Below are 13,762 nucleotides of genomic sequence, written 5' to 3'. Positions count from 1 at the left end.
CATGCACATGCTTTCAAAAAAAAAAAAATGCCCCTTAAAGTGAAAAAAGTGAAAGTCGCTCACTCATGTCTGACTTCTCTGTGACACCATGGACTGTGTAGCCTGCCAGGCGAGTCCTCTGTCTGTGGGATTTCTCAGCCACGAATACTGGAGTGGGTTGCCATTCCCTTCTCCAGGAGATCCTAGGGATCGAACCTGGATCTCCCGCGTTCCAGATTGATTCTTTACTGTCTGAGACACTAGGGAAGCTCTTAAACCCCTGTCCTGTTTCCCAACTTTGCCAGGTAGAGGTAATTTTACTTGTTTGGCCGCTTTGATGTGCTAAGCTGTATGACTAAGTTGGCATTTCTGGATAAAGCATTTTTATAATGTCAGTTTACTTTCTCATATGAAAGGAAGATTTAGTTATTTTACAAGAACCTTTTCTGCTCTCATTCCTGTGTAGTACATTACTTTTTAGTTGGTTAGCATTTACATTATCATGCCTTCTTTTTAAATAGCCATTCTAAGTGGGTGTTTTGTGTGCTTGTAGGGGATTTCTGTTTTTTTGTTGAAGATATACCAGTTCAAGCACTTTGTCCTTTTTTTTTTGTTTTCTTTTTATTGTTGTAAGAGTTCTAAATATATACTGGATTCTACATTTAGATGATTTATAAATATTTTCTCCCATTTGGCAGGTCATCTTGTCAGTTTCTTGAAAATCTCCTTTGATGTACAGCTAGAATGGCTCTGAAACCAGTTCTCATTTTGAGACTTTGGGGCTCTGGAGAAAGTGAAACCCACCACCACCACCCCTTACAGAGCCTGAGTTGCCTATATCTCTGTTGAACTGTTCCTGCAAAGGAACTGCTTCTCTTACTTCATCTCTTCCCGGGCACAACTGAAGGAAACCAGTGGACACTTGCAAACATTTCTTGGAAAGCTTTCCTAGCCAAAAGCGTGTTCATTAATTTTGCCAGTTATCTTGCTGCTAAAAGACGTTAGTCGCCATCTTTCCATCTTCTGTTCCAGTTGCAGTTTTTCTTTTCCAGCCTTCTCAGGCACTTCCCTGTTCTCCCAGCCTTGTCAGGCAGCAGTGCCAAGTGCTCTGCCCCTCTGGCTGCTGGTTGCTGTGTCAAGTATTTGGTAACTGCTCACTCAGAACAATGGCTTATGATAACATTGATTTGCTTCACATGGGTGTGCTCATCTGGCAACTCACCTTGGGTTGGGAGCTCCGTGACATTGCTCAGGTCATCCAGGTGCTTTGGTTCCTTATATGTCCTGTGAGAGTACCCTTGTTTCTGAGCAGTGGCCACAGAATTCCTAAAAGTGGCAGGGGGCAGGCAGCAGAGTCAGAGGCTTAGAAGTCTTCACTTCTACCATCTTTTGGTCATCCTGAGTCACTGAGCCAGTCAACACAGGAGTAGCTGCATAGATATATATAATATCCATGTATGTTTATATGTATTTGATATATATGTATATGTATATCTATATGTGTGTGTGTGCATGCACAGCTACTCCTGTGCTTCAAGTTGGGCCAATGACATATATAAAATTTTATATTTTTATTACAGTCTTTAAAGTACCACATGTATGCTTTAAAAACAAGTATAAATATATATATTTATATAAATATGTATACTTAAGTAGAAAATAAGTGCATATATATGTAACTATATAAATTCAAAGTATATACTTCAAAATAGTATATATAAATATTTTGTAATATACAAAATAATATATACTTATATGTACTACAAAAAAAGTTTATAAATATATATCCACATACATTAATAATAAATACATAGTGCTTAGTCACTCAGTCATGTCCGACTCTTTGTGACCCTTTGGACTGTAGCCTAGCAGGTTGCTCTGTCTGTGGGATTTTCCAGGCAAGAATACTGGAATGGATTGCCATTTCCTTTTCCAGGAGGTTTTTCTGACCCAGGGATCGAACACAAGTCTCCTGTGTTTCCTGCATTGCAAGCAGATCCGTTACCTGCTGAGCCATTGGAAAGTGTGTGTGTGTGTGTGTGTGTGATTCGTTACCTGCTGAGCCATTGGAAAGTGTGTGTGTGTGTGTGTGTGTGTGAGATTCATTACCTGCTGAGCCATTGGAAAGTGTGTCTGTAGCTACTCCTGTGCTTCAAGTTGACTCAGTGACTTGGAGATACATATATTTTTTATATGCATGTATTTTATATACATACAATCTTTAAAGCATCACATGTGTTTTTGAAGTTAGGACTGAAGTAGCTATTGGCCATTAATATTTAGGTGTAAATATCCTTGATTTTTTTAAAAGCATGTGATTTTAAAATCTAATTTTTATAAATGTACCCTTTTACTTAACACTTACTAATAATAACTGGGAAGCAGTTTAAACTGTTACTAATGTCCATTAGTTGAGAGCTTTTATATTAGCCATGCTCTTAGAATATAAACCAGCCATCTTTGGCCAATTTGTGAGACCACTTTGCATAGTTTACAGTGTTCATGGGTAAAATGGAAATTCAAATGGTTCCTGGCGTATCGCTGGTGAGACACACTATCAGCTGGAAGCTATGTGGTTTACAGACTTCTTAGGTGCTTCTGATGCCGGGGAGGTTGAGCCCCACCTGTTTGTTTGCGTCTCACCTTAAAATAGGTGACGCTTCATAGCAACATCATTTCCAGTGTTGGCGGAAACAAACCTCCATATGACAAAATACACAATCTCTAACGTACTTTTAGTGAAAGGTGTGTGTGTATGTGTGTGTGTGTGCATGCTGAAAATGCTGGGCCATCAACCCACTTCAACAGATGGGAAGATTTGCTGGAGAAGGAAATGGCAACCAACTCCAGTACTCTTGCCTGGGAAATCCCATGGACAGAGGAGCCTGATGGGCTACAATCCATGGGGTTCTGTAGGAGTTGGACACAACTTAGTGACTAAACAATAACAACCCTTTCCCTTCAGAGCCAAGCATTAAGACCTACTAGAGGCAGAAATCCTCCACCTCACCATCACTAGGGTTTAAGGCAATTTAGGAAGTGTCAGCACTTTGGGGAACTCTGGTAAAGCATCTGCCTGAAATGCGGGAGACCCGGGTTCAATCCCTGGGTTGGGAAGATACCCTGGAGAAGGAAATGGCAACCCACGCCAGTACTCTTGCCTAGAAAATCCCGTGGATGGAGGAGCCTGGTGGGCTACCGTCCATGGGGTCACAAAGAGTTGGACTGAGCGAATTCACTTCACTTTGACAAATGTCAAGTGTTGCTTCAGAGGGGTCTCTGCAGTGTTGTAGACCCTAATAGTACAGATGCTTTTTTGATGGTCTGATTCCAAACCCATATTGTAAAGCTTTTTTCTCAGGTTAGTTTAGAAATGCCCCCAACTAACTCCTGCACTGGCTATAGTGAATAATTAATTTGGCTGTCATTTGTAATCTCTTTGGAATTCTGTTTGGCCAGTAGGTGTCTCCTTAACCAGTCCAGACATCTTCCATGAGTTTGGTTTCCTAAAGAATGAGTTCTTAAAGTGAACTCTTATGAACTGGAAAGCCTAATCTCACAAGCTTATACGATGCCTGAGTTTTCGGCAATTTCAGTCAAAATTTTAAGCTCCAGGCTTCTCTCTTCTTCCTCACTGTTTGGGAAGTATGGAGATGTCACCACCTATGTATTAATAGGTACCGCTTTTAAAACAAGTTATACATGATCTATCTAAACCAGTCAATCCTAAAGGAAATCAACCCTGAATATTCATTGGAAGCACTCTTCTGAAGCTGAAGCTGTGATACTTTGGCCACTTGATGCGACGAGCCGACTCATTGGAAAAGACCCTGATGCTGGGAAAGATTGAAGGCAGGAGAAAAGGGTGACAGGATGAGATGACTGGATGGTATTACTGACTCAGTGGACATGAGTTTGAGCAAACTGTGGGGGATGGTGAAGGACAGGGAAGCCTGTCATGCCGTAGCCCATGTGGTTGCAAAGAGTTAAGATACAACTTAGCGACGACAACTCATGGTCAGCAAAAGTGCATACTTTCCCCTTTATTTTCATGCCACTGTACACTTAATTAGATCCTTTTTTAGAAAAAAAATTAATGTTTTCATGAGTATCCCTCAGATTTAGCTTGTAGCATGGAGGAATACATGGGAGCATGGAAGCAATGAGCCATTGTCTTCTGTGACAGTGGCCATTTACACTCAAAATCTTACCAGACAGATCGCTCTTCTTGTTACCAATTAGAACTAAAAGCAATTGTGCATAATTTAAAAATATTTTGAGATGCCTTATGAATAAATATCATTATGTAATAAGAACATTAGAGGTCACCTTCTAACTGTAGTACTTGATATTCCACAAAGCATTTCTACATTGACCCATTATAACACAAGACACTGCACACTCCTTGTAACAGCAGAAGGCTTTCAAACTACAAAGTTTTGATTTCTTGAAAAACTAAGAGGCCATTTACTGTCATCAGTGATCAAAGTATTAGCTGAAATAGCTGAGACTTCACAACATGAATGAAATGATAATTCCTAGTGAATAGAGTGGGGCTTCCTATGTGGTGCAATAGTAAAGAATCTGCTTGCCAAGCAGGAAGTGCAAGAGACGCATGTTCAATCCCTGGGTCAGGAAGATCCCCTGGAGAAGGAAATGACAACTCACGCCAGTACTCTTGCCTGGGAAATCCCATGATCAGAGGAGCCTGGTGGGCTCTAGTCCATGGGGTCGCAGAGTCACACACTACTGAGCACACCCACAATGAGCAGAGACTTGTGGATATAACAAATGTCGAAAAAGTTTCTCGACTTTGAAGCATAAATGCTGCCTTCTTATTACTTGAAGTATTGCTTTCCTTCTGTTTAATACAGGTGTGTCCATGCTGCTCTGTCTTCTAAATAACTTATCATAAAGCTTTTTCCTAAGGGAAGTCCCTGGTGGTCCAGTGGTTAGGACTCCATGCTTTCACTGCCAAGAGTGTGGGTTCAATCCTTGACTGGGGAACTAAAATCTTGAAAGCCTGGAGGTATGGCAAAAAAAAAAAAAAAAAAAAAATCCATAGTCACAGTTCTTCCTTGTTCATAAATAAAGGCAGAGAGCTGGTGTGGTTCTGGTATAAAGCAAAACCCATGCTGATTTGTAGTGGCAGAGTATATAGATGGTCGTTGATTTACAATGGTTAGACTTTTTGACTATCCTGTGAAAGAGATAGATATTCAGTTAAAGCCATATTTTGAATTCTGGATTTTGATCTGTATAAGAGGCAGTGCAGGCAGACCATGTGCGAGCATAGGGATTGTCAGTTTCCTGCTTAGTGAGCCTCTTGTAACAGGAAGAAGTGTCCTGCTACAGTTCAGTTCAGTTCAGTCGCTCAGTCGTGTCCGACTCTTTGCGACCCCATGAATCGCAGCATGCCAGGCCTCCCTGTCCATCACCAACTCCCGGAGTTCACTTAGTCACATCCATCGAGTCAGTGATGCCATCCAGCCATCTCATCCTCAGTCGTCCCTTTCTCCTGCCTCCAATCCCTCCCAGCATCAAAGTCTTCTCCAGTGAGTCAACTCTTCGCATGAGGTGGCCAAGTACTGGAGTTTCAGCTTTCGCATCATTCCTTCCAAAGAAATCCCCGGGTTGATCTCCTTTAGAATGGACTGGTTGAATCTCTTTGCAGTCCAAGGGACTCTCAAGAGTCTTCTCCAATACCACAGTTCAAAAGCATCAATTCTTTGATGCTCAGCCTTCTTCACAGTCCAACTCTCACATCCATACATGACTACTGGAAAATCCATAGCCTTGACGAGACAGACCTTAGTCGGCAAAGTAATGTCTCTGCTTTTGCATATGCTGTCTAGGGTGGTCATAACTTTTCTTCCAAGGAGTAAGCGTCTTTTAATTTCACCATCTGTAGTGATTTTGGAGCCCCCCAAAATAAATTCTGACACTGTTTCCACATTTTCCCCATCTATTTCCCATGAAGTGGTGGGACCAGATGCCATGATCTTCGTTTTCGGAATGTTGAGCCAACTTTTTCACTCTCCTCTTTCACTTTCATCAAGAGGCTTTTTAGTTCCTCTTTACTTTCTGCCATAAGGGTGGTGTCATCTGCATGTCTGAGGTTATTGATATTTCTCCCGGCAATCTTGATTTCAGCTTGTGTTTCTTCCAGTCCAGCGTTTCTCATGATGTACTCTGCATAGAAGTTAAATAAGCAGGGTGACAATATACAGCCTTGACGTACTCCTTTTCCTATTTGAAACCAGTCTGTTGTTCCATGTCTAGTTCTAACTGCTGATTCCTGGCCTGCATACATACTTCTCAAGAGGCAGGTTAGGTGGTCTGGTATTCCCATCTCTTTCAGAATTTTCCACAGTTCATTGTGATCCACACAGTCAAAGGCTTTGGCATAGTCAATAAAGCAGAAATAGATGTTTTTCTGGAACTCTCTTGCTTTTTTGATGATCCAGCAGATGTTGGCAATTTGATCTCTGGTTCCTCTGCCTTTTCTAAAACCAGCTTGAACATCAGGAAGTTCACGGTTCACGTATTGCTGAAGCCTGGCTTGGAGAATTTTGAGCATTACTTCACTAGTGTGTGAGATGAGTGCAATTGTGTGGTAGTTTGAGCATTCTTTGGCATTGCCTTTCTTTGGGATTGGAATGAAAACTGACCTTTTCCTGTCCTGTGGCCACTGCTGAGTTTTCCAAATTTGCTTGCATATTGAGTGCAGCACTTTCACAGCATCATCTTTCAGGATTTGAAATAGCTCTACTGGAATTCCATCACCTCAACAAAAGAGTCCGAAATGCAGTACTTGGATGCAATCACAAAAATGACAGAATGATCTCTGTTCGTTTCCAAGGCAAACCATTCAATATCACAGTAATCCAAGTCTATGCCCCAACCAGTAATGCTGAAGAAGCTGAAGTTGAACAGTTCTATGAAGACCTACAAGACCTTTTAGAACTAACACCCAAAAAAGATGTCCTTTTCGTTATAGGGGACTGGAATGCAAAAGTAGAAGTCAAGAAACACCTGGAGTAACAGGCAAATTTGGCCTTGGAATACGGAATGAAGCAGGGCAAAGACTAATAGAGTTTTGCCAAGAAAATGCACTGGTCATAGCAAACACCTTCTTCCAACAACACAAGAGAAGACTCTACACATGGACATCACCAGATGGTCAACACCGCAATCAGGTTGATTATATTCTCTGCAGCAAAAAATGGAGAAGTTCTATACAGTCAACAAAAACAAGACCAGGAGTTGACTGTGGCTCAGATCATGAACTCCTGCTACAGGGAGTCTCAATTAAATGCAGCAAGAGGAGGAAAAAAGAAATCCCTCATTTCACCATTAAAGCTGCACATGCTGCTGAACCTACTCTGGAACTTGGCACATTCTTAGATGGACTTAAGACATTTTCAGAAGATATGAAGTGTAAGTGACCCAGAACTTGTAGAAAATTGAACTTGATAAACTAGTTCCACTGGGTGCATCAGAGAAATTGTGAGCAATACTTACATCATGTGATTTTTTTTAAGTTGTCATTTTACAAAGAGTACATGGAATTTTATTTCTTACAAATATTTACAGATATTTCACAAAATACATATGTTACAACCAAAATACATACAAATATTTCTTGTAGCTAATGTTTCCATTCACAAGCAAGAGCTTAAAGTGTGTTTTTCTAATTAAAAGATAATTTGCAAACAGAGATAGCATGACTGTCTATAACACTATATTAAATGCCAAAATTAAAGATAAACTGATGTAGTGATATTTTTACTTGTAAAAAAACAGGAAAGGTTTAAATCCCAGGTTATAGCACTAGCTGTTTTCTCTCTGAGGTTTCAAGACATTTTCACAGCATTTCTAGTGAAAGGGTTAGTGTGTCATGTCTGACTCTGCAACCCCATGGACTGTAGCCCACCAGGCCCCTCTGTCCATGGGATTCTCCAGGCTAGAATACTGGAGTGGGTTACCATTTCCTTCTCCAGGGGATCTTCCCAACCCAGGGATGGAACCCAGGTCTCCTGCATTGCAGGCAGATTCTTTACCGTCTGATCCACCACTATCAGGAATATAGAAAATGAATTATGAATAATGCAAAATATAAGTTCCACAGGCATTCATGTAATTTCACTTTGCTTTCTGGATATTGGGTTAAGGGACATATTAAACTTTATATTGTTAATTTTTTTTTTCAGTTAGAAAAAGTAAACGTAATAAAATTCATAATAAAAAATTCCTGCCAGTGCCTGGCCTGGAGCTCACTCCTTTGTCCTTATAAAGAGATGGAAAGTAAGTTGGGGAAAAGAATCCAAAGAATTCTACCAAAGCAAAAGCATTCATGTCTCCTCTAAAAATAGCATCTTGGGAAATGCCTGTCTCTGGCCTCACAAATTCAGTCCTGGTTTCTGCTCACAGGATAAAGTGGAAAAGAAACAGAGTCCAGAAATAGACTCACATGTATACAGTCACCTGATTTACAACAAAGGCACCGTTGCTGCTCAGTGTGGAAAGGACGGTCTTCTTTTTTAAGCTGTTTATTTCGTATTGGATTATACCTGATTAACAATGTTGTGATAGTTTCAGGTACACAGCAAAGGGACTCAGCCACACATAGACATGCATCCATTCTTTCCTAAATTCCTCTCCCATCCGGTTGGCCACATAACATTGAGCAGAGTTCCCTATGCTGTAGTACAGTAAGTCTTTATTGGTTATTCATTTTAAATACAACAGTGTGTACATATCCACCCCAAACTCCCTAACTATCCCATCCCCCAGGTAACTGTAAGTTCCTTCTTACAGTTGTGAGTGGTCTTCTTAACAAAAGATCCTACATGCATCGTGGCCTTGAATGCACATGATGCATAAAATCTATTTGAAGCATAAAAAAATATTTGAAATGGATCATTAAATGTAAAAGGCAAAACAATAAAACTTTTAGGAAAAACACGATAGAAAAATATCCTATTTTCTCCTCTAGGGAAGGACTGAAAAAACCAATTAAAAGACATTGGATTTCACTGAAACTAAGAACTACTGTTCATGAAAAAACAAATAAACAAAACTCTTAATTAGAATAAAAGGCAAGTCACAGACTGGGAGAAGGTATTTACAATACCTACATCCAACAAAAGACTCATATCTAGATTATATAAAGAACTACAGAGCAATAAAAAAAAAGACAAACTGATATAAAAGTTAACAAAAGACTAGATGGGATCATCATAAGAGGATAACCAGTGGCCAATAATTAACTAATAAAGTGCTTAAATCATTAACCATCAGGAAAATGCAAACCAAAACCACAATGAAGTGCCACTGCACACCCATTCCACTGGCTTAAATTCAAAAGACTAAGAAGTGTTGACAAAGAAGTGGGACAATTGGAACTCATACCCTGGCTCAGATCATTAACTCATTGCAAAATTCAGACTTAAATTGAAGAAAGTAGGGAAAACTACTGGACCATTCAGGTATGACCTAAATCAAATCCATTATGATTACACAGTGGAAGGGACAAATAGATTCAAGGGATTAGATCTGATAGAGTGTCTCAAGAACTATGGACGGAGATTCCTAACATTGTACAGGAGGCGGTGATCAAAACCATCCCCAAGAAAAAGAAATTCAAAAAGGCAAAATGGTTGTCTGAGGAGGCTTTACAAATAGCTGAGAAAAGAGAAGTGAAAGGCAAAGGAGAAAAGGAAAGATATACCCATCAGATATACCCATGCAGAGTTCCAGGGAATAGAAAACCTTCCTCAGTGATCAATGCAAAGAAATCAGTTCAGTTCAGTTCAGTCGCTCAGTCGTGTCCTACTCATTGCAACCCCATGGACTGCAGCACCCCAGGCTTCCCTGTCCATCACCAACTCCCGGAGCTTGCTCAAATTCATGTCCATAGAGTCGGTGATGCCATCCAACCATCTCATCCTCTGTCATCCCCTTCTCCTCCTGCCTTCAGTCTTTCCCAGCATCAGGGTGTTTTCCAGTGAGTCAGTTCTTTGGGTCAGGTGGCCAAAGTATTGGGGCTTCAGCTTCAGCATCACTCCTTCTGATGAATATTCAGGACTGATTGGTTTGATCTCCTTGCAGTCCAAGGGACTCTCAAGAGTCTTCTTCAACACCACAGTTCAAAAGCATCGATTCTTCAGTGCTCAGCTTCCTTTATGGTCCAACTCTCATGTCCATACATGACCAGTGGAAAAGCCATAGCCTTGACTAGACGGACCTTTGTTGACAAAGTAATGTCTCTGCTTTTTAATATGCTGTCTAGGTTTGTCAGCTTTTCTTCCAAGTAGCAAGCATTCTTTTAATTTCATGACTGCAGTTACTGCTTCTCCACTTTTGGCTGCAAAGAATATAATCAATCTGATTTCAGTATTGACCATCTGGTGATGTCCATGTGTAGACTCTTCTTTTGTGTTGTTGGAAGAGGGTATTTGGTATGACCAGTGCATTTCTCTAGGCAAAACTCTGTTAATCTTTGCCCTGCTTCATTTTGTACTCCAATGCCAAAGTTGCTTGTTACTGTATCTCTTGACTTCCTACTTTTGCATTCAGCCCCCTTTAATGAAAAGGACATCTTTGGAGGGGGGTGTTAGTTCTAGAAGGTCTTGTAGGTCTTCATAGAACTGTTCAACTTCAGCTTCTTCAGCGTTACTGGTTGGGGCATAGACTTGGATTACTGTGATATTGAATGGTTTGCCTTGGAAATGAACAGAGATCATTCTGTCATTTTTAAGATTGCACCAAGATTGCATTTCAGACTCTTTTTTGACTATGAGGGCTACTCCATTTCTTTTAAGGGATGCTTGCCCACAGTAGTAGATATAATTGTCATCTGAATTAAATCCACCCATTCCAGTCCATTTTAGTTCACTGATTCCTAAAATGTCGATGTTCACTCTTGCCGTCTCTTGTTTGACCACTTCTAGTTTACCTTGATTCATGGACTTAACATTCTGGGTTCCTATACAATATTGCTATTTACAACATCTGACTTTACTTCCATCACCCGTCACATCCACAACTGGGCACTGTTTTCACTTTGGCTCCACCTCTTCATTCTGGAGTTATTTCTCCACTTTTCTCCAGTAGCATATTGGGCATCTACTGGCTGGGGGAGTTCACCTTTCAGTGTCATATCTTTTTGCCTTTTCATACTGTTCATGGGGTTCTCAAGGCAAGAATACTGAAGTGGTTTGCCATTCCCTTCTCCATGTTTTTTCAGAACTCTCCACCATGACTCGTCTGTCTTGGGTGGCCTTACACAGCATGGCTCATAGTTTCACTGAGTTAGACAAGCCTGTGGTCCATGTGATCAGATTGGTTAGTTTTCTGTGATTGTGGTTTTCAGTCTGTCTGCCCTCTGATGGAGAAGGATAAGAGGCTTATGGAAGCTTCCTGATGGGACAGACTGACTGTGGGGGAACCCAGGTCTTGTTTTGATGGACGGGGCCATGCTCAGTAAATCTTTAGTCCAATTTTCTGTTGATGGGTGGAGCCTATTCCCTCCCTGTTGTTTGATCTGAGACCAAACTATGGTGGAAGTAATGAAAATAATGGTGGCCTCCTTCAAAAGCTCCCCTGCATGCACTGCCACACTCAGTGCTCCTGACCCAGCAGCAGGCCACCACCGACCCACGGCTTCACTGGAGACTCCTGGACATTCACAGGCAAGTTTGGGTCAGTCTCTTTTGGGGTCACTGCTCCTTTCTCTTGGGTCCTGGTGCGCACAAGTTTTCGTTTGTGCCCTTTAAGAGTCTGTTTCCCCAGTCCTATATAAGTTCTGTAATCCCATTGTTCTCCAAAGTCAAATTCTCTTGGAGTTCACAGTCCTTTTGCTAGATTCCCAGGTTGGGAAATTTGTTATGGGTTCTAGAACTTCTTAACAGTGCAAGAATTTCTTTAGTATAATTGTTCTGCAATTTCTGGGTCATCTGCTCGGCAGCGCTATGGTGGGGTTAATGGCAACCTCCAAGAGGGCTTATGCCACAGGCTATGTGGCCAGATAGCTTCACCCAGAGCCCCTGCCCCTGCGGCAGGCCACTGCTGACCTGTACCTCCATAAGAGACTCAAACACAGGTCTGACTCAGTCTCTGTGTGGTCTCTGTGTCCTGGTGTGCACAAGGTTTTGTTTGAGTCTTCCAAGCATCTCTGGCGGGTCTGGGTTTTGATTCTAAATGTGATTTTGCCCCTTCTACTGTCTTGCTGGGGCTTCTCCTTCAGCCTTGGATGTCAGGTATCTTTTTTTGGTGGGATCCAACATTATCCTGTTGATGGTTGTTTAGCAGCGAGTTGTAATTTTGGAGTTCTCACAGGAGAAGATGAATGCATAACCTTCTACTCCACCATCTTGCCAGTAATGCAAGAAATAGATGGAAAACAATAGAATGGGGAAGACTAGTGATCTCTTCAAGAAAATTAGAGATACCAAGGGAACATTTCATGCAAAGATGGGCACAATAAAGGACAGAAATGGTATGAGCCTAACAGAAGCAGAAGATATTAAGAAGAGGTAGCAAGAATACACAGAAGAGCTATACAAAAAAATCTTAATGACCCAGATAACCATGATGGTGTGATCACTCACTAACGCCAGACATCCTAGAATCCAAAGTCAAGTGGGCCTTAGTAAGCATCACTATGAACAAAGCTAGTGGAGGTGATGGAATTCCACCTGAGCTGTTTCAAATCCTAAAAGATGATGCTGTTAAAGTGCTGCACTCAATATGCCAGCAAATCTGGGAAACTCAGCAGTGGCCACAGGACAGGAAAAGGTCAGTTTTCATTCCAATCCCAAGAAAAGCAATGCCAAAAAAATGTTCAAACTACCACACAATTGCACTCATCTCACACGCTAGCAAAATAACGCTCAAAATTCTCCAAGCTAGGCTTCAGCAACACATGAACCGTGAAGTTCCAGATGTTCAAGCTGGTTTTAGAAAAGGCAGAGGAACCAGAGATCAAATTGCCAGCATCTGTTGGATCATAGAAAAAGCAAGAGAGCTCCAGAAAAACATCTACTTCTGCTTTATTGATTACACCAAGCCTTTGACTGTGTGGATCACAATAAACTGTGGAAAATTCTTCAAGAGATGGGAATACCAGACCACCTTACCTGCCTCCTGAGAAACTTGTGTGCAGGTCAAGAAGCAACAGTTAGAACTGGACATGGAACAATGAACTGGTTCCAAATTGGGAAAGGAGTATGTCAAAGCTGTATATTGTCACCCTGCTTATTTAATTTCTATGCAGAGTGCATCATGTGAAATGTTGGGCTGGATGAAGCACAAGCTGGGATCAAGATTGCCAAGAGAAATATCGATAACCTCAGATACACAGATGATACCACTCTTATGGCAGGAACTAAAGATCTTGATGAAAGTGAAAGTAAAACTCAACATTCAAACAACAAAGATCATGGCAGCCGGTCCCATCACTTCGTGGCAAACAGATGGGGAAACAATGGAAACAGTGAGATAATTTGTTTTCTTGGGCTCCAAAATCACTGCAAATGGTGACTGCAGCCATGAGATTAAAAGATGCTTGCTCCTTGAAAGAAAAGTTATGACCCACCTAGACAGCATATTAAAAAGGGGAGACATTACTTTGTGGAAAAATATTCATCTAATCTAATCTATGGTTTTTCCAGTAGTCATGTATCAGTGTGAGAGCTGGACCATAAAGAAAGCTGAGCGCTGAAGAATTGGTGCTTTTTGAACTGTGGTGGGTGTTGAAGAAGACTCTTGAGAGTCCCTT

This window comes from Capricornis sumatraensis, chromosome 11, assembly GCF_032405125.1.
Source record: "Capricornis sumatraensis isolate serow.1 chromosome 11, serow.2, whole genome shotgun sequence".
In the NCBI taxonomy this organism is placed as follows: domain Eukaryota; kingdom Metazoa; phylum Chordata; class Mammalia; order Artiodactyla; family Bovidae; genus Capricornis; species Capricornis sumatraensis.
The sequence above is the reverse complement of the archived record's forward strand: the minus strand, read 5'-3'. Positions refer to the sequence as shown.